A 23,850-nucleotide genomic window follows, 5' to 3' on the forward strand; every position below is an offset into this window, starting at 1 on the left:
CCAATCGTACCTAGCTAGGTATGCCGCACCTCCCTCACAGAAGCTCATGATGTTGAGGTAAGTCACAATGTGGGAAATATTGTGAGAATTTGTCCAAAAGTTCTTCTGTATGGCATGATGTTTCAAATCTTGGTTAGCTTTCTATTTTTCTTGCCAAATTCTAAGTACATCCCTGTTTATATTAGGATTCTTCTTACTAAACCCCATAGACAAGGTGGCCACCATGTTTTTGCAAATGCAAGCTCCACTCTCATAGTAGTTCCATGTCAAAACACTACTTTTGTTGCTAACCATCCAACCCCTTACCATGCTTCAAGAGTCCCTAATCACATGGGTGCTACCCCTCATCACAACAAAAACCACCAGTGTTTCGGAAAAGTGCGTCTCAGCTTACAATTGTCGCTCAAAAACTCAAAAATGTCGATTAACAGGAAGAGGAAACGGAAAACGCTTGCCTAAATTTTGAGGGAAATACTGCAAACATGAAGAGAAACCTCGGACACAGTGAACTTTAACAAGCTTTAGTATCAATGCTCAATGTAGCACCCAACTTCACAGGTTCGGTCATTGTCACCATTCTTGATGACCTGTTGTATACAAAGCTGCATTTCAAGCATAGAGAGCTTTGCATAAACTGTCTATGGAGAAACTGGTAAGATGGGTTATCATTGTGGGATCCAATTTCTCATAAAATTATCCATAGTACTGATGTGAGATTCATTGAGAACAAAAGACTGTATTGACACTTTTTAGAGGCCAAAGAGAACTGGCTACGAGACAAAACCATGTACAAAGTATATGTGTGAAAGGATGGGAACATAGGAACACTGAAACTCCATTTTGACGGCTGGAACAACTCCCTTCCCAAAAGCGATGCATTTCTCATTTCTGTTCTGCCGTTTCTTAATGAATTTTTGAAGGTTACATACAAAACATAACTCTATGAAACTGATTCAAATCCGTTCCATTGCAAAGAGTAAGCCGTTTGTTTCCATCTTAGACGGCCTTGCTGGTTGGTCTCTTTTCCGTTTCCTGTTCAAACACCATAGAGAAACATCTGCAAAAGACATAAGGCCTCCTCAGAATTGGCTACTAATAGAATTTGTAAAGATCAAATATTTAGTGCTTGATTGCACTACTCTTATCTACAAACAACACTACAATTACGTTGATCCGAAGTTTGATTTTGGGCATTGTGCTCTCAAAAGAGAGATGCTCTTGAAAGATTTCATAGGAACTACTTTCAACAGTCATCTTTGAAGAGATTCAAATAAACACTGAAACACCAAGAGGCAAGGAAGCTCTCATCTCTATCTTAATTCTACACTAACACAAAGTAGGATAGGTATTTGTTGGGTTAAAATATTATTTTGAGTACTAACTTGTTATTTTTCAAGACTTTCATAGTGCAATTCAAACCCAAGAAATACACACAAGCATGGCAATATTTCGAAGCTATTCCCACCACTTATTAAAATCTACTCAACAAGCCATTTCTCGAGGAAAACTACCCCACAAGAGTACATTTAGTAGCTTGACTGCATTACTCTATTTACAAACAATACTACAATTACTTTGATCCAAAGTTTGATTTCGGGCATTGTGCTCTCAAAGAGAGATTCTCTTCAAAGATTTCTTAGGAACTACTTTCAATGGACATCTTTGAATAGAGGCCAATAAAAAATGAAACACCAAGAGACAGGAAGCTCTCATCTCCATCTTAATTCTAGGCTCTGACGATGAAATGGTCCATTATGTACAGACACAAATGCCACTATTTGTGAGCTTATTGGTGAAAGTTTGAGTATATTCCAAGGGTCTTCAAGGGCCTTGTACCAAAAGTGTTTTCCAAAATGCTGTGAGGAAAATCGTAACCTCAGAGATCCAGCAACTTTGTGAACAAAATGCTGACAATTCCAAAGCAAATGAGTCTCAGCTAGACGAGATTACCTTACACATTTAATAAGAAGCAAGAGTCTCAGCTTGACGAGATTATCTCACACATCAAGCCAATGCAATGGGATGAGATTCCATCCAAGAGGCAGTACTTCTGTAAGGGGTTAATTTATTGCAATGGTCAGCAATCTAAGGATGAGGCTGCATCTTTTGATAGGAGCTGTTAATGCTGTAAGGAATCTGCGAGGAACACAAGGACTGTCTCAGCTCTGGTGAAGTTTGGGAAGGAATGGGTGGAGAAGCCTCCATTGAGAGGGCAGGATGACGTTTCTCCTGCATCAGCGACAAAAAGAGGATGGGGTGGAGGTGATCTTGCTCAGAGTACTGTGAGACAGCAGTCAAAGATTCGAGGGCAAGCCAGTGGGTCGCCGGCGTCTGACTTTAGAAATGCTCAGACAGACCAAAGATTTTCAGGGGGGACAACAGACCACTCAGCTGTGGGATATTGGTGTAAGTAGGTATTGGGGATGGTTGTATTTTAGTATTGTGAGCATAAATGTAAAGTTTTGCCTGTAATTATTGCTCTGAAAATTGAGTTTCTTCATAAGTGTGAAACACAAACACACACACACACACACACTTTTTTTTGTCTGTAAATCTTTGAGATTAATTTACAAGTGCGGAACCTCAAGGCAAGGAAAACCCACAAAAAAGATCAGATACAATAGCATGAACACAGAAGTGTTCATCATCAAAAAATGACAAAGCATTCATAGGAAAGCTGATACATGTCTGTAGTGACATGTCTGTAGTGACATCACCAACCTCCCAGGCAAAGCGCAAAGATTGCCCAAGGGAAAGCCTGAAAAACTGAAAGGGATCCACATCAGCATGAGAGAACATGCAGCTGTTGCGCTGACACCACAGAGTCAGCAAAAAGCCCAAAATCGGACCCACATCAGGAAAGTATCAAATCCTTGTAAGGAGGGCAGGAGAATGCCAAAAACCCAAAAGCGTTTGTGGAAAACCACAGAAGGGAATTGGAGTCGCATACCAGCTGCTATGCGGCGAAGAAATCCTCGAGAAATGCAACCATCCCAAAGGAGGTGACTGACAGTCTCTTCCACAGCCGAGCGACGAACACAACGAGAGGAGCAGATGCGACGAGCACTGAGCAAGGAGCCTACTGGGAGCACGCCAAGCAAACAATTCCTTCAAAGGCAATGGCTCTTCCAAAGGGCACACACACACACACACACACAAAATGAGAGATTTTAACATCGACAATCCTAAGAGACCTTAAAGATCTATCCCACGAGTCTTAATTCAAGAACTCGTCTCTAAAAGGAACTGGGATAACCAATCTAGCACACTTGGGTGATAGAAAGGTTATTCCAGTTTCCTCTTCTTATGCACACATACACAAGAGAAAGGCAAGCCTTTAAAATGGTGTGTATACAGAAGTGTAGGCCTGATCTTCAAGTTGCAGCATGCATCTACTGATATCAACTAACTCCAGTAGCCATTAGAATTGAGAGAAGCACGTTTTGAGTTGCCAATGTCCTATTTAACCTGTGGGATCTCTACAATTGCAACTTTACAATGCATGTTAGAAAATGTCACATTTGTAGTGACACTGAATAGTGCTATGAAGAGTATGCAGCAGCTGACTCCAAATAGTGGATGTAGGGGAAGACAGCGAGCCCAACATATGAGCAGAACAAGCCTTCCACATAGTCCATAGAGTGATGCTTCAGATCGTAGTAAAAACTCTTGCTCTGAGAGAAGTCCAACTGATGACCTATATCTAGAATCATCTGTAAAGTGCCCAATCTATATCCCAATGAAGTAAGCATGAAGATTGGCTCTGTCGGAGAGAATTGAAAAAAGCCTGGAAACCACAATAACCACGCAACTTCCCTCCACACCGCAAACCCATCATGAATGCCCACTCTGATCATGAAACAACAAACAACTCTCCACACTGGCTGAGCATATGGACAAACCCAAGAACAGTGCCTCAAGGACTCAGGTTGCAAAGTACCTCTTTGGCAAGTCGGATCATGACCAGTAATCTCAGTCCTAGTGCCAATGGGAAATCCTGCATATGCAATCATCCACATGAAATAGCATATCCTGTGGCTGATCCTGAGGGTCCAAATGCATGACCAAAACTGTCACTGAAAAGCTGGCGAGGTGCACTGATCTTGCCATACATCTGACTGAGATGGAGGGTGAGCCAACCATCGTGTCCTCAAGATAATCCTCTCCCAAGGGATATAGTATACTCAAAAAATGAAAGCGAGAGGAGGTGGGAAGGCTAGGGTGGGAATGCGGCAGCGGGAGAGGGACTGGAAGCGGGCTGCAAGGAGAGGACGGGCTGAATGGTAGGCAGCAAGACGGGTGGGCAGAGGATAGGGGCGCGAGGGCAAAAGGGCTGGGAGGAGGGGGCACCAAGGCGAGTAGGCTGGGGGCTACGCACGCGATGGAGAGCAGTAGGGAGTGAAGGCTTCAGCAAAGGGAATTACTTTATCCTCGATAATCCTAGAAAGCCCTTTGCGACCTATAGAAGGCTGATTCATACAAGAGGAATTGGATTCCTCCAAAGAGCAGCTTTTCAATATTAGATGATCTTGCCCTGTCTTTTGGTCCACCTCCTTCATGGAAAGGCTAATTTTATTCCCAGACATGGAAATAACCTTAACCCATAAGTCTTGATCATACATGTGGCAATTTGCGATACATGCACAATCCCTTCCTTTCAATTGTGAAAGCCTGCAAGCTGCACGAAGCAGCCATGATCCATGACACGTGAACCCCTACCTCGTTTGAAAAACTCAAGTTCATATGGTTGATGCCCTTTTGAAGAGCTAGGGTTTCTATCATCTCAATCCATCCTGCTCCGGTCTCTGTGTTCATCATCTTCGTCACTGCCAACATATCCATTGTATCTAACCCTGAAATCTTCATGCTAATTGTGAGCCCTACAATCACCACCCATGTGGCTACGAACCCCTCTATATTTTATCCTCTCTGTCATGGTCTCTTCGTCTTTCATATCCTCTCTCATGTCTACCTCAATCTCCATCACCATGTAGATAGTGTCTACGGCAATCTCTATCATCATCTCTTCTGCTGTCATGGTCACTCCACCATCACCACTGCTTCTGTGTTGTTGCTCTTCTTTCAACTTAGCATCATGCTCAAGCTCCTTTCAGATCATTGATTGTCCCTCTGTCATCAGGGACAGAAAGCCCAGAGAAGCCTGAAGTTGAAGGCTCACATTTCAGTTTCTCCTTGCCTGCTGTCTTGCTTTTGGAGGGAAGAACAGCATAAATCCTGGTGAGAAAACTTAACTTTTGACGAAGGAGGCTGTTTGAAGCCGTTGAGATTTTTGTTTGTTCCTTTTATGTTTTTTTAATTTCCTAGTTTAAAGAAGTAATGGTATGGCCGACACATTGCTTGCTGTCACCGATGATGCATTCTATAATTGACTAGTGATTTATCTTGTGGAGAGAGGATGGATTGAGGACCCGACGGCTGGCTCACACTCCATCCATCCTGCTAGGGTTGAGATGGATTGGATTGCTAGCTAGACACGATGGCTGGCCCACCCACGAATTTTGAAATTTACCTCCATATTTTATACTTGAAGGTGAGAAAATCTACAAAATTTTAAAAAAATTAGTGTAATCCGGTGTAAAAACCTTCAAATTTTGTCAATTTACCTCTGTTGTTTCACATATGTAGGTTTGCCAAGTTTTTGGAAAAAGTTTTTTTCGAGCACTGTCGCCGATCACCAGGAGGTTGGCGAAAGCGGAGCAAAGAATTTAGGGGAGATTACCTAAATACCCCTCTAATTTATGGAATTTCCAAAAATACCCCTCAAATTTCAAAAATTCCCAAAATACCATTGTATCTATTTTGGTTGGATTGTTCAAGTTCACTAATCTTTATTCCTTTTCAACAATTGAGATTCGTTTTTACTTGGTGAGCCAAAGGCTCTTTTTCCAGTATCTCAACGCAGAAGCCACCACGTGGCATTAGATTTAATTTTATTAAAAAAAACCTCGTTGCTCTAAATAAAATAAACTCCGCGTGAAAAGCTACCAAGTGAATAAAATAAAAAAAGCACTCTTCGTTGCTCAATTGCTCTCAGAAGCAATTAGATCTTCTCCACAAGCAGGTCGCAGGTTCCCCAGAAGCAGCTCGGAGTTTTGTCTGCAGGTAATTTGTCTCTAGCCACTCTTTGCAAGCGCGGGAGAGAGAGAAGAAGAAGAAGAAGAAGAGTATTTTAACGTCGTAGGAAATTATCCCAAGAGACCTTAAAGATATATCCAACGAGGAGAGTTGAACTCAAGACCTGTTATTCAAGAGGGAAATGGCATAACCAATCTACCACACTTGGGTGATAGGTTATACCATTTTCCTCTTTTAATTAGCGCGCACGCGCGCGCACACAGGCACCCCCGAGAAGAAGAGTATTTTAACATCATAGGAAACTATCCCAAGAGACCTTAGAGATATATTTGACGAGGAGAGTTGAACTCAAGACCTGTTATGAGAGAGAGAGAGAGAGAGAGAGAGAGAGAGAGAGAGAGAGAGAGAGAGAGAGAGAGAGAGAGAGATGAAATGAAATGAAATGAAATGTTATATTAACGTCTTCAAAAGGCCAAAGTGACCTATGAGACCAGAAAGTTACAATGCGGTGTATCTCATACAAAGTCAGATTAACAAAATAAATTAAACTAGGATAACAAAATATAAATATTGCGGGATCCTAAACTAAGCAGTACAATGTGAAGACAATATGGGAGGGGAGTAGAGATCCATCTTCATCTGCACTCTGGACGACGAAAGAGTGTGGCTTGAATCTTTTGCCATAGCCTCCTTCGAAATTGTGTAGCTCCTCTCCTCCCTCGGGGTCGTCTAGATCTCCCTAGCTCCAATGCTCGGTCTATGAGAATGCCAGTAGTGCGGGTAGACCTCTCCACCGTCGTTGGTTGCTCCTCTGTCTGTTCTTCTGGGTGTACAATATCTAGTGTAAAGAAATCTGTGATCTATCTCTGGGATGTCTCTCTTCACCTCTCCTCAGTAAGGTTTCTCTATGCTTGTGTAACTCAAGTAGATAAAGCCCAAGACATCTTTGATCCTCATAACTCATGACCCTAGATAGAGGCCCAAAACCTTCTCTGAATAGACAGTGAAAACGGCCTCGTATCTCATAGTACACTGTGCAATGACATATGTAATGTACTTCTCTCTCTCTCGCTCTAGATGGCATAAGCGGCATATTCTGTTCTTTGCTGGTGTCCTTCTGAATCTGCCAGTCTCAATCTCGAGCTGATGTGAGGACGTGCGTATCTGGCCAATGGCACAACGCAAACCATGCGAGAGATGCGTGTCCATATAGCTAGGTCGAATTACAAACCCATCTCCCGTGAGGTGGAGAAGATGCTCTCTATAGAAAGCCATCTTTGTGCCCAACTCTTGTAACGGCTCTATCCATGTCCTCCTCGTTCCAACTGGATCAAATCCTGACGGATGAGTCTATTAATCTCTACCTGTGTCAGAGACCTCAAGGGTGCCTGAAGAGAGTATTGAAAAGGAGGCAACCTGTCCATGGTGAAACCATGTGTCTGAAACCATGATGTTATCTGAGCATACCAGCATGATGTATCCCCGTTAAGAGCTAATTGTCTGGAGGACTCTAGAGCCACCCTGGCATATCTATCTCTGGTAGTATCCCACAGACTGTGTACAAAGGAGACTGATCTTGTGAGCGCCTCAATCTCCATAGGGGGGGCAGCTAATTCCGCTCGAATGATATCATGCAGTACAGAAACCTTGGCTCTAATCAGCCGAGAGATCATAGATACTAGGGGCTTCTCCATACGCCTCCACCCATCCTGGCCTATAGAAGGTCCCCAGACCTGCACCCCATATAACATAGTAGAGGCAACCAAAGTATCAAAGAGCCATAACTTTGTCCTAGGTTCCTGGAACTGAACCTGTGAACACATCCTCTCCATTCCTCCCAGAGCCGCACCAGCTCTAGTTAGTCTAGTCTCTGCTGCTCTTCTCAAGGAAAATCTCGGCCCAGTAAAGACTACCCTCAGGTAAGTGTATGCATCTGTATACTCCACAATCTCCTGACCATACTTGAAAGTGAGTACTGATCTCCTGACCCATTGCGGTGTGGTGTTAAACACCATAACCTTGGTTTTACCTAGGTTAACACACAATCCACTATCCTCTGCAAAATTGCGTAGTGCATCCAACTATCGTTGCATACCTTATGGTGAGTCAGATATCAGCACAATATCATCAGCATATAGCAACAATGGGATCCACGTCCCTGCCAGCTGTGCACCTCTGTCACCCTCTCTATCGATGTAATCAGACACCTCATCAACATACATACCAAATAGAGTAGGAGACAATGGGCAGCCCTGTTTCACTCCAATGGTAGAGTGAACTAAATCAGATACCCCTTCCGGAGTGCGTAACCGTCCCATCACTGATCTGTACAAAGCCATAATCCCCCAAATCACCTCTATGGGCACCCCCATCTCCTGTAGTCTACGCATCAATCGAGCTCTTGGTACCATGTCAAATGCTTTACGAAAGTCCACAAAGCTACAATATATTAGTCTCCCATGTGCTCTGCCCTCCTCAATGATGGCCCTGAGTGTCAGAATATGATCAAGAGTGGAGAAACCCCTCCTGAAGCCGGCTTGACCCTTTGCCCGTACCCCCTCGCCCTCTGCCCAATTACTCAAGTGTTGCTCCAGGATGGATGCATACAACCGCGCCAATGTGTGTCCAACCATGATAGTGCGGTAGTTCCCAGGCTCTGTAGGGTCACCAGCCTTGAAGATGGGCACAATATTAGACAATCTCCCAAGTCTCAGGTAATCCCTCACACATGGCACGATTGAACAACACTGCGAGAACCTCCATCAGCATATCCCTGGCATGTATAAAGTGCTCCGATACTAGACCGTCATGATCATATGCCTTCCCAGTCTTTCATTCTGTCAATGGCCCTTTGTACCATCTCAGGTGTAAAGAAAGTGCTCGTAGCTGGGCAAGGCTTGGTAGGGTCTGGAAGGGGTTCCTATCCAAGAACCGTATATAATGATGTCGCATATTGGCCCCACACCTCAGGTGAAGTAATCACTGGGGGAGGGGAGTGCTCATGGAAGAGACGCCATGCCTCTCCTGAGTCCCTACTCAAGAACATCTGATACAAGCCTCGCTCCATTTGGGCTAGGTAAGCTCACTTCTTCCGTCGCACAAGGCGTCGCAAAGCAATCCGAGACTGTCTATAAGTGATGACTCCTAAAAGAAGATCCCTCTAAAGCTGGTCTCTCATCTCTCTGCATTCTTCATCATACCAACTATTCTGGGGCATGCTCCCAGAATGTCGTCTCTTGCCCGGCTGAGTGTGTGGGTATGCCACTGATGCAGCCCCGTGCAATGTCTCAGTCAGTAGCGTGGTGCACTCCTCCACTGAGAGACCTGTACCATTTGTGCCAGTTGTGCCTTCCAATAGACGGTGCCAGATCTCCTCTGAATAAACGAAATCAGTCTCTACAGTAAATGTATAGCGGGTGTGTGACCTGCCTCCTGATGTCTGGGTTGTACTATACTGAAATTTAACGGATAGTGTCAAGAGAGCATGGTCTACTGCTATGCCCACTGGCCTAGCTCCCACTGTGAAATCCTGAATGCAGGGGATAAAGCTCGGTTGGGTCATAACATAATCCACTGTACTGGCCCCATGTCCATGTGGAAAGCATGTGAAACCGGCTGCTCCAGGAAATCGCTGTAAGCCATTAAGTATGGCTAATCCATGTGTAGTCGTCATTTCCATGAGGTAACTCCCATACTCCGTTTGCTCTCTGTCATCTGAGCATCTGCCAAGCCCCAATTCACCCACATTCAGCTCTCTAAGCATCTCATTTGAAGTGTCGTAGAAGACTGTCTGCGAGTTCCCCGTTCGGGCATTGAAGTCCCCTAGGAGAATGATATCACCATCCCTAGAAAACTCCCAAATGTCATCATCTAGGATAGAGAAAGGCGCCTGCCCTCTGGATGCGGCATACATTGATGTACTAGGAGGAAAGTAACATATGGCAATATATAAAAATCGACATGTGTCAGGTCTCAGTCTCACCCACATATATCTAGCATGATCATCTCTTCGTACAATATGCAGTAATGGTTGTAGTTCCTCTCTGAATAGCACTGCTACTCCTCCTGAACCTCTACTCCCGTGCTCAGATCTCGCATTTGTCCTGTGAGCTGTTTCCCATCTGTATCCCACCACATGTGGCATTACCTGTCCAGGGGCCTGATGAGTCTCTGAGAAGAACACAATATCCTTGTCTTTGAAACTCTCCTCAAATGCACCCACGTCCAACCTCATAGACCCATTACAGTTCCAGGTAGCCATCTTCAGTGTGGTCCCATAGGTCTCGCACCGTCATGCAGTACGCCGCTCTAAAATCACCACCCGTCCATCTCTGTACAAGGCTATCTTTCCCTTCTCCCTTGCCGCTGTAATCTCTGGCATTACCTCTCTCATATGTGCGAGCTGTGAGAGAGTCAGGTCATCACCGAGGAAAATTCCTGTCTTTTTGAGAGTAGGCCTCTTCATCAAGAATTCCTTCTTCTCTTCCAACGAGGGAAAGCATAGTATGAGAGCTCTCCCCTTTGAAGACTCACCCGTGCCATCACTTTTCTTACCTACCCTCCATGCCTTTGTGTGCAGAGGCTTTTCCATCCCCATCATGGATGTAAGGCTTGTGACCTCTTTCTCCACATTGTTTATGTCTTTGAGACCGGTCACTCTCACATGCAGTGCTCGCATCCGCCTTCTTTGTTCCTCTTCGAGAGTCATGTTGATAAGCGTTGGTGTACAAGGAGTTTCTTGACCTTTCCCTTTCTTGGCGACCTCAATCCATTTTTCAGCCTCGTCCGCCTTTTTCTGTGTCCTTGTTATCATCTCCGCCCACGAAGATGTCTTTGCCACACTCAGTTTCTCTTCCTCTGTGATCATCCTTACCTGTTCCTTAATTTCCTTGATTTCATCTATTACCGAGGGTTGAAATTCGCCTTCCTCTAGTCCATTGCTTACTCTATCAGCAAGCTCCTGTTTAAGGGCTGAGACTTCTTTTTTGAGTACCCGTATCTCGACGTTTGGGTTCTCCTGTTTGAGGGTTGAGACTTCTTCTTTGAGTGTCTGTATTTCTGCGTTAAGGCTCTCTTTCTCCTTCTTCCACTGTGCGCCCTCATTGAAGACCATCTGAAGTAGGTTGGCCTTCTCCTTCCACCATCCTTCCATCTCTGTTTTCCACTCCTTCATTTCCCTCTCCATCTGCGCCATCCGCTTATTCGTGAGCACGAAGGTTGCCTTTGCTCGTGGCTTGCAAACAGGTGAGACATTGGCGGCTTCCGTGTCCTGTGCAGGGTCTTCTTCAAGTGGATCCCTTACGGTGAGGCCCAAAGAATCAGGGTCTTCTTCAAGTGGATCCATTACGGTGAGGCCCAGAGAATCAGAGAGAGAGAGAGAGAGAGAGAGAGGTGCGATAGATAGGTTGAGGAGAGGGGGGGGGGGGAACGCCGCGATAGACTGAGGAGAGAGGGGAGGGGGGGGGGGGGGGGGGGCGATAGATAAGGGGAGGGGGAGTAGTTGGAAAACTTAAAGTTTAAGTTAAATTAAATAGGGGGGGGGGGTGATAGACGGAGGAGAGGGGCGATAGACTGAGGAAGGGGGGGGGGGGTTTAAACTAACATTAAATTAAAAATTAAAAGGGGGGGAGGGCAGCGCGATAGAGAGGGAGCGGGGCGGGCAGCGCGAGAGAGAGGGAGCAGCACGGGGGAAGCGCGAGGGGCAGGGGCGGGCAGGAGCGCGAGGGGCAGGTGCAGCAAGGGGTGCGATAGAGAGGGAGCGGGGCGCGCAGCACGAGAGAGAGGGAGCAACAGGGGGGAAGCGCGAGGGGTAGGGGCGGGCAGGGAGCGCGAGGGGCGGGCAAAAAGAGAGAGAGAGAGAGAGAGAGAGAGAGAGAGAGAGTAGGCTATGACGCTTGTAGGCGATGATGGCTTTAGTCGCGCATGAGCTTTAATGGAACCATCAAAGGCAGACCCTGCTGCCTTCTCATCCTCTGATCTATGGTGTTGGAAGTGGCAACGCCCAGCTAGCTGTATTGGCACTTTATACCCATTCACATGAAAGCAAAGACCCATGAAGAAAATCCTACCTTGTCAACATGACGAGAGCATTCTTCAGTAACATAAAGTCTGTAGGCCAATGTCACGAGGACGTGGCAACTGCTAACCTTAGTTGTTGGTTTCTTTCCAATGATTTTTGTTTAATTTTTGAGACCCTCTTTTTGAAGTTGCAAATGGTCGGACATTGTATGGCCAATGTGAACGGTAGTTTCACCCGCAGACGGGAAGTTGGTCGGCACTAGAACTCGTAAAGTAAAAGGATGTCTAGGCTCAGTTCAAGATCATGTAGGTCCCCCCGTGGCACTTAGCAAGTTGTTGGATACTAGGAAGTGAACTCAACAAAGGCATAAAGTCAAGGTGGAATCACCAATAGAAAGTATCCTATAGTTGGGCCACATTGCACTTTTGGATACGGTCCCGATGAGGATAGATGGTCAGATGACCAGTGGGAGCCCAACGGAAGCGTCTCCTAAAATTTAGGGAATTTCTATTTTGGGCCACGAAATGTGTTCGCGTCATTATCTTCGGTATGACTAGGGGAACAATTTATTACTCTGCTGCAAAGTCAACTAATGCACCAGTTGAGAGATTTTTACGCAGGAAGCCTAGTGCGGGGAAATTGCATGTATGAGTGCCAAGTGGCACTTTTTTGGCCAATTTACCAAGTTTGGGAGAACAAAACTCGTAACTGACTTTTTGGAGCAGTTTTGTAGGCTGAGAACTGTGATTTTCAGCCATTTCTCTCCATTTTTTAGCTTCCCATGACTTCACCTAAGACTAAGGAGCTCATTTTCAGCATTGGAAGGCATCAGATGCGTGTTTGCAGGGCTGTTTTGCTGCGTTTTCAGCGATACGCAGGTTTTGGCAGCCATGGAAATCTTCTCCTTTTTGCATCTATTTGTTCACAGATGCATTACAGGTTAAGGGCAGAAGAGGGGGCGCTCGATTTATGCTTGGGGGATGCTTCATTGAGAACCCGTCTCACAGGTTAAGAGCTATGGAGTGCTTTCTTTTCCTCTCATGTACAGTGTGGTGCTAGGAGTGATGCCCTGCACACTACACATTGCTCTCTCCCCCCTACGTGCAGTTATGTGATGCCCCATAAGAGGGCTCTTCATTTGACTGATGTACAGTTGCGTGGGTTCGTGCTTTTGTGCTGAGGCAAGAGCCTCCTTGAGCAGGAACAGGGGTAGCTAACTGCTACTCCAAACCAGGCACCGGTGAGGATCATAACCTCACCGTACAGGTGCAAATTCAACGCTGTGTATGCGTGTCACAAAGTGATGATCTGGCAGACAGCAAAAACCCTAATTTCTGCCAAAAACCCTAAAATTCCTGCAAACCCTAATTTCTGCCAGAAACCCTAATTCCGGAAATCGCGGAGGCTTTTTTTTTTTTTTTAATTTGGGAAAATGATGAGCAACGCGAATTTTGCTTTTTTTTTATTAAAAAAAAGAGAAAAAGACTCTCTAAGAGAGAGAGAGAACTGATGCTTTTTATTTTAAAAGCTTTTGGGGCTCTGTTTTTTGGCATCCCTTGTAACCTTTAAATTAGTGGTGAGGGCCTCACTTCTCAGAGCATCTGGACGCAGAGTCTGAGACTGAAACCCTAACCGCTCTCTTGTACTTTGATGATTGATTAATATAAAAAGAAATACCGAAAGGGGCGCCAGTCTTTGGGGCCAATATCTCTAGGGACGGAACTCCGCCGGGCCAATGTACATCTATTGTGATCTGTGACTTGTTTTGAAGTGGTTATTTGGTGCTGTCGCGGTTGATTCTTGACTTGGAGTGTGCCAAGTCTGTTACAGTGGTATCAGAGCACGGCCGATTTCTCTTCTACAGAAAATTCGATCCCCGAATTTTTTTTCCACGGCACCTATGGCTTCACGCAAGGATCAGTCGACTCCCTCTGCATCTGGAGATGCGGGCAGGGATCACAACGAAGATTCCGGCAGAGTATGGCCCGCCTTGGCCTACTCAGGCGGAGCGGCGAGAGATGGAGCGTCGCCAGTTGATCGGCAATGCAACAAAGATAATGCTCAATTTTGCCAAGGACCCAAAGATGGCAAAATATATGAACCAGACCTCTTTGGAAGAGGTACACACGGAGTGGCAGAGAACCACAACACCACTCCCGAAACCCGCTCTCAAGAAACCTTCTGCCTCCAAGAAATATACGGAGAAGGAACTGGAGAACGTGGTTGATGCACGGATTGCTCAGCTTTTTGATGTGCAAAAGAAAGACAAAAAGCACGGCAAAAAGCAGAAGAAAGGTATTGACTTCCTGGGATATTTGGGTCGTCGGTCGACATTTGAGTGGGCAAAGAAACTGAAGAAGCGCGTCAATTTTGAAGGCCTACCCAGTTCTTCTTCTTCTTCTTCTTCTTCTTCTTCTTCTTCTGACAGTTCTTCTAGCTCTTAAGACTCGAGCGAAGAAGACAGGAAAAGCAAAAAGCAAAGCCAGAAACAACGCTTCGGAAAGGGCAAGAAAAAGGCAAGGAAGTCTAAGTCTCGCCCAGTGAGTGACACTTCTACAGAGGACTCGTCTACGGACAGTCCAGACTCTGACAACGGAAACTTTTATGCGAACAAGAAGAATTTTTTCTAAAGCCAACCAGTATGACTTTCTCGAAGATAAAAGCAAGAAAGTCCGAGAGTTTAAGGAAGGTGGCCACTCGATCAAGTTTGATACTTTTTCAAGATACTAAAATGCTTCGAAGGCTTTGTCTTTATACAGCAGTTTGACATCGCTTTCGCGGGAGGACGCTATTCAGAGCACTCCAAGATTCGGAGAGCTGCCTCTTATTTTAAGGGGAATGCTCGCACTTGGTGGTCCACGCTTCTATTAAACAAGACTGCGCCAGTTAAATGGCTGAAATTTGAAAAGCTTTTTATTTCTTCTTGGTTGACGCAAGAATATGAACGAGATATACGAGCTGCTTGGAACCATCTTCGGATGACCAAGAAAGATACAATCAATGCTTATTGTGAAAGATTCTGGAGCTCTTTTCTACCCGCCTCTTCATTCAAGAAGATCTCGTTCAGAGTACAGATTAAGCGGTTTACCTTGGGTCTACCTACAGAGATCCGAGATCACTACTTGGAACAGAAGTCAGCTTCTATTCAAGAGTTGATGAGTCATGGGAAGCGGGGCTTTGCCATTCACTCTGGCAATCTGACCTACCCCACAGATGAGGGCATGACACAATGAGCCGAACAGATTTATGGAAATGAAAGTAGAAAGAAAAACAGCAACCCAGAGAAAAAAAGGATGCACTACCCAAGCTTACTCCTGAGGAGAGAGCTCGCTTCATCAGAGAGGGGAAGTGCTTTGGATGCGGGGAACATGGACATATCTCCGCAAAGTGCCCTAAAAAGGCACAGAAAGAACAGAATGATAAAGATGACGACAAGCCTGAGAGTTCGAGAGCAGCTGAGAAGCGTGGCAGAAAAGGCAGATAGAAAAGCAGAACTGGTACCACATTGCGTGGGACCTGCACCGAATCTAATGAATGAAAGTATAAACTTTGCCGCTTTTGGGGCAAAGTGAAGGATCAGGAAGCTCTTTTGAAGGAGCCAAGGGCAAATTCTTTTCACTTGGAATTGGCTTGATTTGGAATTACGCCCGACAGACTGACGCCACAGGCGGAGGTAGTTCGACTGGCACCCGGATGGGCTTTGCCATTACACCAACCATTGGCAAACTTCGTTTGCAATGACAGGGGTGTTCAGGGCACGCGAGTGACGTTCTACTCAGAATCCCTTGGTACCACAAGAACTAGGCCGTGGTTGACTAACGGACCGAGAAAGCGACTTTGATAAATGAAGGGCTTAGAGATTGTACGTGATGAACTTCAGTTTCTTACTCATTCTTTTGGAAGAGAACTGAACGATGGATAAAGGTTGAATATGTTTTGATCTGATCAAAAGAACGCCAAGATTTTTCTCCACACTCATGTTGATTGCTTTTCAGAGAGCCTGAAGATCAAACCATTGATCTGATACCTGGAAGCATGCCACCGAATCGACAACCTTACCGTGTGAGCCGAGTACAGAATGAAAAGATTATGAACCCAACGAAAGACCTCTTGGAAAAGGGTCTTGTCCAACCTAGTACTTCACCGTATTGCTCTCCAGTGTTGTTGGTTTTGAAGAAAGACGGATCTTGGAGAATGTGCATCGATTATAGCACTCTCAACGAAATCACCATCAAGAACAGATTTCCGATTCCTAGGATCGATCATATACTCGACAGGTTATAGGGATCCTCGTGCTTTAGCAGGATTAACTTGAAGAGTAGATATCATCAGATCAGGATAGCGCCATGAGATGTCTACAAGACAACTATTCGGACGACTTTTGGGTTATTTGAGTTTTTGGTGATGCCTTTTGGCTTAACCAATGCTCCTGCGACATTTAACCGGATGATAGACAGGATTTTTCGAGAGTACAGGCTATTTGTTGGCACTTTCTTTGACGACATCATTCTTTTCTCCAAGAATGAGACAGAACACAGAGATCATCTGCTTCAAGTCTTTCAAGCATTACGAGATCACACGTTAGTGATTAATGCAAAGAAAAGTGAATTTTTCCTACCAGAGATACACTTTTTGGGACACATTGTGTCACCAGCACGAGTGCAAATGGACCCGGCCAAGATAGAGACTATCCGTGATTGGCCCGATTTGAGAAATGTCAATGAAGTTAGAAGCTTCTTGGGACTGTGTTCGTACTACAGGCGGTTCATACGAAAGCTTGCAGAGGTTGCTTCCCCTTTGCATACCTTGACTCAAAAAGGAGTACCTTTCTCGTAGGGACCCACAGAGGTGACTGCCCTTTCGAACATTGAAAGAGAAATTGACTACAGGACCAGATTTGACTTTGCCGGACTTGCAGAAGTCATTTAAATGTATATTGTGATGCTTGTGGTCGTAGTCTGGGTGCGGTCTTGATGCAAGAAGGCCATGTCATAGCTTACGAGAGCCGTTTGTTCTCTAGGCCGGAGATGACAGCACAGATCTATGAGAAAGAGCTTTTGGCGGTTATCCACGCTCTTACTCAGTGGCGGCATTACCTACTCGGAGCGGATTTTACTGTCTTTACAAACCATCAGAGTTTGCGCTACTTCTTGTCAAAGAAGCAGCTTTCGGAAAAGCAGATGCGGTGGGCGAACATCTTGTCACAGTTCCACTTCCAGATTGTCCATGTGCAGGGACAGAAGAATGTGGATGCAGATGCTTTGTCTCGGAAACCGTTAGTTCTGGCTATTTCCGCGATACATCATAGGAGCTTCGAGGATATGGTCGATCAGTATGCCACAGATACAAATTTTGCACATATTTTCACACAGATACGGGATGGGGAGACAGTAGCTGGATACTCCCTTCGGGAAGGCTACTTGATGAAAAAGACTATGTTGTGCGTTACACAGCCGTTGAGGGAAAAGGTTATGACTGAATGCCACTGTCCACCTTTTACGCGTCACTGCGGCATTGCTACCACCATGAAGGGGGTAGAGAAATACTTCTTTGGGCCGAGACTCAAAAAGGATGTGGAAGAGTTTGTGCGCAGAAGGTCAAGTTTGACAGACATAAGGCACAGGGATTGTTACAGCCTTTACCCGTACCCACCCACCCCTGGGAAAGAATTGCAATGGATTTCATTTTTGATCTCCCGAGAACACAAAAAGATCACGATGATTTTCCAATTACATGGCACGCCTGAGACGATTGTCTCTGACAGAGACCCCAGATTTATGAGTTTGTTTTGGAAGGCAATTTGGGAGAACATTGGCACGCAGTTGCAGTTCACGTCATCGTTCCACTTGCAGACTGACGGGCAATTTGAGATTGCCAATTCAGTGATTTTAGATTTATTGAAGTCTTGTATCTCGGATCAGAAGACTCAATGGGAAAAGAACCTATCTTTGGTGGAATTTGCCTACAGTAACACGATACACTCTTCGACGGGGAAGACGCCATGTGAGATTGTTGAAAGTGCTGCGAAGGTTCCATGCTTCCTGAGCACGAAAGATTAGAAATTTCAAGCGGATGAATATTCGCGAGATTTGGATACGGCTTTTGCCAAGGTTCGCGAGACTTTGCAGAAGTCTCAAGAACGACAAAAAAAGGCAGCGGATTGCCATCGTCGCGACTTGAAACTGAAGGAGGATGATTGGGTGCTCTTACTTTTGAGAAGGCACGCCTAAGAAAGAAAAAGGGAAAGGAGAGGCTTTTTCCAAAGCTTAGTATGTGATACTATGGACCTTTCCAGATTACTGAAAAGATGAATGATGTCTCCTTCCGATTGAAACTGCCAGATACTTGGAGGATTCACAATCCATTGCATGTGAGTCTCTTGAACCCTGTTAAGGGTGATGTGCCTGATGATGGGGAGCCTGATGAGCAACCCGAAGTGGACGAAAACCTCGATGTTTTGGTTTAGCATAGTCTACTCCAAACGGAACGCAGAAACTCTGCTTGGCCGAAGATCTCGTGCAGTGGGATGCACAAGGGGAGGGAGTTACTCCGCTCCTTTGTCAACAGATGCCTCGATTTTGATACTAAAGTCACTCATGTCTCTTTGAGCTTCAGGGATACTGAGAGCTGACAGTATTCTGCTGCATGACTTTATGAAATGGAATTCCTGATTATGATACTGATTTGTTCTTGACTTCTTGTGAGTGCAGGAACTGATAGACGAAATGACTGCAGCATTTTGGTCTACTTGATCTCGAATAGACATGGTTGCAATAGGGGTTAGTCAATCGGACATCGATGAGGTCCCGATTGGACCTAGATGTGATTGCTAGCTACATTGCCGATAAATCATGGTCTAAGATCCGAATGAATGTTGAATGCCATGTGATGTCCTGTGATGTCGTGTGATGTGACTGTCGATTTCGTACATGTGCTAGATGTGTGTTCCTAGTACGTAGGTACTAACAGTCAATGACGGTTTATGGCTTTTGTCAGTTTTGCAGGCGTAATCGCGGTCGATTACAATGCTTTCAAGAGGGGGGTATGTCACAAAGTGATGACGTGGCGGATAGCAAATACCCTAATTTCTGCCAAAAACCCTAAAATTCTTGCAAACCCTAATTTCTGCCAAAATCCCTAATTTCTGAAAATCGCGGAGGCTTTTTTTTATAAAAAAATTTGGAAAAATGATGAGCGACGCGAATTTTGCTGTTTTTTATAAAAAAAAAAGAGAAAAAGACTCTCTAAGAGAGAGAGAGAGAGAACTGATGCTTTTTATTTTAAAAGCTTTTGGGGCTCTGTTTTTGGGCATCCCTTGGAACCTTTAAATTAGTGGTGAGGGCCTCACTTCTCAGAGCATCTGGACGCAGAGTCTGAGAGTGAAACCCTAACCGCTCTTTTGTACTTTGATGATTGATTAATATAAAAAGAAATACCGAGAGGGGCGCTAGTCTTTGGGGCCAATATCTCTAGGCACGGAACTCCACCGGGCCAGTGTACATCTATTGTGATCTGTGACTTGTTTTGAAGTGGTTATTTGGTGCTGTCGCGGTTGATTCTTGACTTGGAGTGTGCCAAGTCTGTTACAATGCGCAGAAAATTGACTGTTTTTCAGCCATATGGACACCAGAACCATTGGGAATAGTGACCCACTGGCAGAGGACAGTTAGGGAACTGTTTGGGGCTGAAAACAGGGGAAAAACCAGTAAATACAGCATGCTGAATTTACTGTTTTTGGGCAGGAATCAGAGGGTTTATGCTAGTGGAAGTGAGTTCCAGCAAGGGAATTGGTTTCGCGCAAGTTTTGGGGCTGTTATGCTGCCGAAATTTGGCCAAATCAAGTGGTATCTAGTTGGATACTGGTAAAGGATTCCCAGGACTCTACTTTGTAATTTACCCTCTCAAAGAATAAAGAAATACCGAAAGGGGCGGGCCTACAGGTTGTTGGCGTCTGCTCGGGGCATTCTAGCTTCCGAGCCGTGTGTGATTAAGTGTTAATTCCCATTGCAAGTTTCCTTTGCAAAGTGCTCTGTGTGTGTGTCTAAAGTAAAGAATTTCGGGTGAAAACCAAAGCCCACCGCCCCACTACGGGCCAGTTTCAAGGTTCCATTGCCAGGATATAAATCACTTTTTCCTCGAGAAGTTAGCCTCGGTTGTTTTGGGTACAGACACAGAGTACAAGAACTTGGAATTACACTATGACTGACAGGATGAACGACACCAAGGAAGAGGGTTTCTCTTCACAGGACAAACAGGAAATTCTGCATGTACGCCTTGCTAAAAAGTGGTCAAATTAGGGCTGATTTTCTGCTGCGTTTTCAGGGTTTGCAAGTATGAACCAAGATGAGATAGGGAGAGGTGGTAGATTGGCCACTAGATCTCCTACGGGAGTGATGTGGGTTTGCCAGGGACACGCTGCTACCGATTCTTTGAGGCGATTGCTTGGATTCTATGACGCATTGGTAAATCATCTTGAAATTTGAGCTTGCTTGGTCGTGGGTGGTACGTCAGGTTGTGGAATTATGTTCATTTGCAGAGGCAAGAGCCTTTTGCACACGTAAAAGTAAAGGGACAGGTTGCAAGATGCTATGTGGTGAAGTTCAAGAACTATCCACCTATGGATGCAAAGTGGATGGAAGAGTATGAACTGTCAGAGTCACCAAATGTATTGCAGCTTTACCTTGAGGCCTTTCGGTTACAGCATACATATGCCCCAACCCAATGTCTGCAAAGGAGGCGTAATGATGGAGCTAGCACATCAAATGTACTCATGGATTCAGTGCAATAGCAATGTACAATTTGACAAAAGTATGAAGGTCTCATTAAGTCATTTGTACACATGTTTTGACAGTCTTTCTTGCGGATATATGCGATTATAAAAGGGTGCTTACAACACAAGATCATCATTGGCATGTATTTATGGTATGCAATCGAGGACGTTTGCAATTTCAAGAGGGGGGTATGTCACGAGGACGTGGCAACTGCTAACCTTAGTTGTTAGTTTCTTTCCAATGATTTTTGTTTAATTTTTGAGACCCTCTTTTCAAGTTACAAATGGTCGGACATTGTATGGCCAATGTGAACGGTACTTTCACCCGCAGACGAGAAGTTGGTCGGCACTGGAACTCGTAAAGTAAAAGGATGTCTAGGCTCAGTTCAAGATCATGTAGGTCCCCCCGTGGCACTTAGCAAGTTGCTGGATACTAGGAAGTGAACTCAACAAAGGAATAAAGTCAAGGTGGAATCACCAACAGAAAGTATCCTACAGTTGGGCCACATTGCACTTTTGGATACGGTTCCGATGAGGATAGATGGTCAGATGACCAGTGGGAGCCCAACGGAAGCGTCTCCTAAAATTTAGGGAATTTCTATTTTGGGCCACGAAATGTGTTCGCGTCATTATCTTTGGTATGACCAGGGGAACATTTTATTACTCTGTTGCAAAGTCAACTAATGCACCAGTTGAGAGATTTTTAAGCAGGAACCCAATGCAGGGAAATTGCATGTATGAGTGCCAAGTGGCACTTTTTGGCCAATTTACCAAGTTTGGGAGAACAGAACTCGTAACTGACTTTTTGGAGCAGTTTTGTAGGCTGAGAACTGTGATTTTCAGCCATTTCTCTCCATTTTTGAGCTTCCCATGACTTTACCTAAGACTAAGGAGCTCATTTTCAGCATTGGAAGGCATCAGATGCGTGTTTACAGAGCTGTTTTGCTGCGTTTTCAGCGATATGCAGGTTTTGGCAGCCATGGAAATCTTCTCCTTTTTGCATCTATTTGTTCACAGATGCATTACAGGTTAAGGGCAGAAGAGGGGGCACTCGATTTATGCTTGGGGGATGCTTCATTGAGAACCTGTCTCACAGGTTAAGAGCTATGGAGTGCTTTTTTTCCCTCTCATGTACAGTGTGGTGCTAGGAGTGATGCCCTGCACACTACACACTGCTCTCTCTCTCCCCTACGTGCAGTTATGTGATGCCCCACAAGAGGGCTCTTCATTTGACTGATGTACAGTTGCGTGGGTTCATGCTTTTGTGCTGAGGCAAGAGCCTCCTTGAGCAGGAACAGGGGTAGCTAACTGCTACTCCAAAGCAGGCACCGGTGAGGGTCATAACCTCACCGTACAGGTGCAAATTCAGCGCTGTGTATGCGCAGAAAATTGACTGTTTTTTAGCCATATGGACGCCAGAACCATTGGGAATAGTGCCCCACTGGCAGAGGACAATTAGGGAACTGTTTGGGGCTGAAAACAGGGAAAAAACCAGTAAATACAGCATGCTGAATTTACTGTTTTTGGGAAGGAATCAGAGGGTTTATGCCAGTGGAAGTGAGTTCCAACAAGGGAATTGGTTTCACGCAAGTTTTGGGGCTGTTATGCTGCCGAAATTTGGCCAAATCAAGTGGTATCTAGTTGGATACAGGTAAAGGATTCCCAAGACTACTTTGTAATTTACCCTCTCAAAGAATAAAGAAATACCGAAAGGGGCGCCAATTTTGGGGCCTACAGGTTGTTGGCGTCTGCTCGGGGCATTCTAGCTTCCGAACCCTGTGTGATTAAGTGTTAATTCCCATTGCAAGTTTCCTTTGCAAAGTGCTCTGTGTGTGTGTCTAAAGTAAAGAATTTCGGGTGAGAGCCAAAGCCCAACGCCCCACTATGGGCCGGTTTCAACCAAGCTCCTCCCTATTCATTCCAACAGTACAAGGTCGACAACGTCATTGTTTGCCCCAACGGCATATTGGAATCGGCCTTCTTTTGCAGTGAAGCCTCAATACCTAATTATAAGCCTACCTGCGCCTTCCCCACGTAGCGATCATAGCAGCTTTGTGTGCAACGAGGCCCGGTGGCCAGCTGAACAGTATATCCAACTTCAACTACCTTACTCAGCTCGTTTCTGTAGGCGCAACTAGTTATGCCAGCATTATGCCGCTCCAAGTATAGCTCATGCAAATTCAACAACCCTGTGCCCTCGGTCATCCTTCAATGTTCATGGAATGATATGCAACAGGTCCCCATGCCTAATTTCTAAGATTCACACCAATTCTTTTCCGTGTAGTTTGCCCTTCCAACAACAAGCCGGGTAGAACCGGATTAAATAAGTACCGGAGACCTTTCAAACCCTGGTTATAATATTTCGTTGATCATCAAGCTGAAGGATACTTCGGATGCTTGCCGACATGATGAGCACTCTCAAAGATTAGATATTTTGTGCGATCAACCCATGGCAGTGGTCTGTTCTAGTGCTACTGAAATAGAAGTTATCAGATTTCGATTGATGATCACTTGGCCTAATCTAGAGTCGAATCACAAAAACGCATTGCCTTGCCCGTTCAACACATTTTTCTGTTGATGCTATCATGCTGTTGGCGGAGCAAACGGCAAGGGTCGAAGAAATGGAAAGAGTAAATGTCGAAGTGGACATGAGGGAAGAAAAGCTTAGCAAGATCAATCACACCAAAGCTTATGATGGTTATCCTCCAAGTAGTTAATTAGCCAATGGCTTCAGTGCTAGCTGCTTGCGCTTTTAGCAGAGAGTGTGAGGGGATTAGTGGCAGACAACTCAATAACGAGGGAAAGGCAGTGGGGAATATTGCCACTAGTGCAACTAGTGCAAGTCATGGTCTGATGAGCTGTTGGCTTCAATCGAACTCCTCATTCAGCTACTCCAAGGCAGGCAGTGAAAATCTATTCACATCTTCTCAAAGGTCTTTTGTGCAGCACACGGTCGAGGTAGAAA

General features: G+C 45.1%; 1 long non-coding RNA gene across 2 annotated transcripts in view; it reads right to left on the minus strand.

Annotated features, from left to right (window-relative positions):
* Nucleotides 1-478: 478 nt before the first annotated feature.
* The window catches only part of LOC147417778 (uncharacterized), a 64,928-nt gene continuing 41,556 nt past the window's right edge, over nt 479-23,850 (minus strand). The window contains exon 4 of one of the 2 annotated variants that reach the window (XR_015187301.1): nt 479-1,057. This is a non-coding gene — a long non-coding RNA (uncharacterized LOC147417778). The remainder of the gene's footprint in view (nt 1,058-23,850) is intronic. The other variant, XR_015187302.1, reaches the window with a different exon arrangement.

The sequence above is a fragment of the Adiantum capillus-veneris genome, chromosome 30 (genome assembly GCF_014529385.1).
Source record: "Adiantum capillus-veneris isolate H3 chromosome 30, ASM1452938v2, whole genome shotgun sequence".
NCBI lineage: Eukaryota > Viridiplantae > Streptophyta > Polypodiopsida > Polypodiales > Pteridaceae > Adiantum > Adiantum capillus-veneris.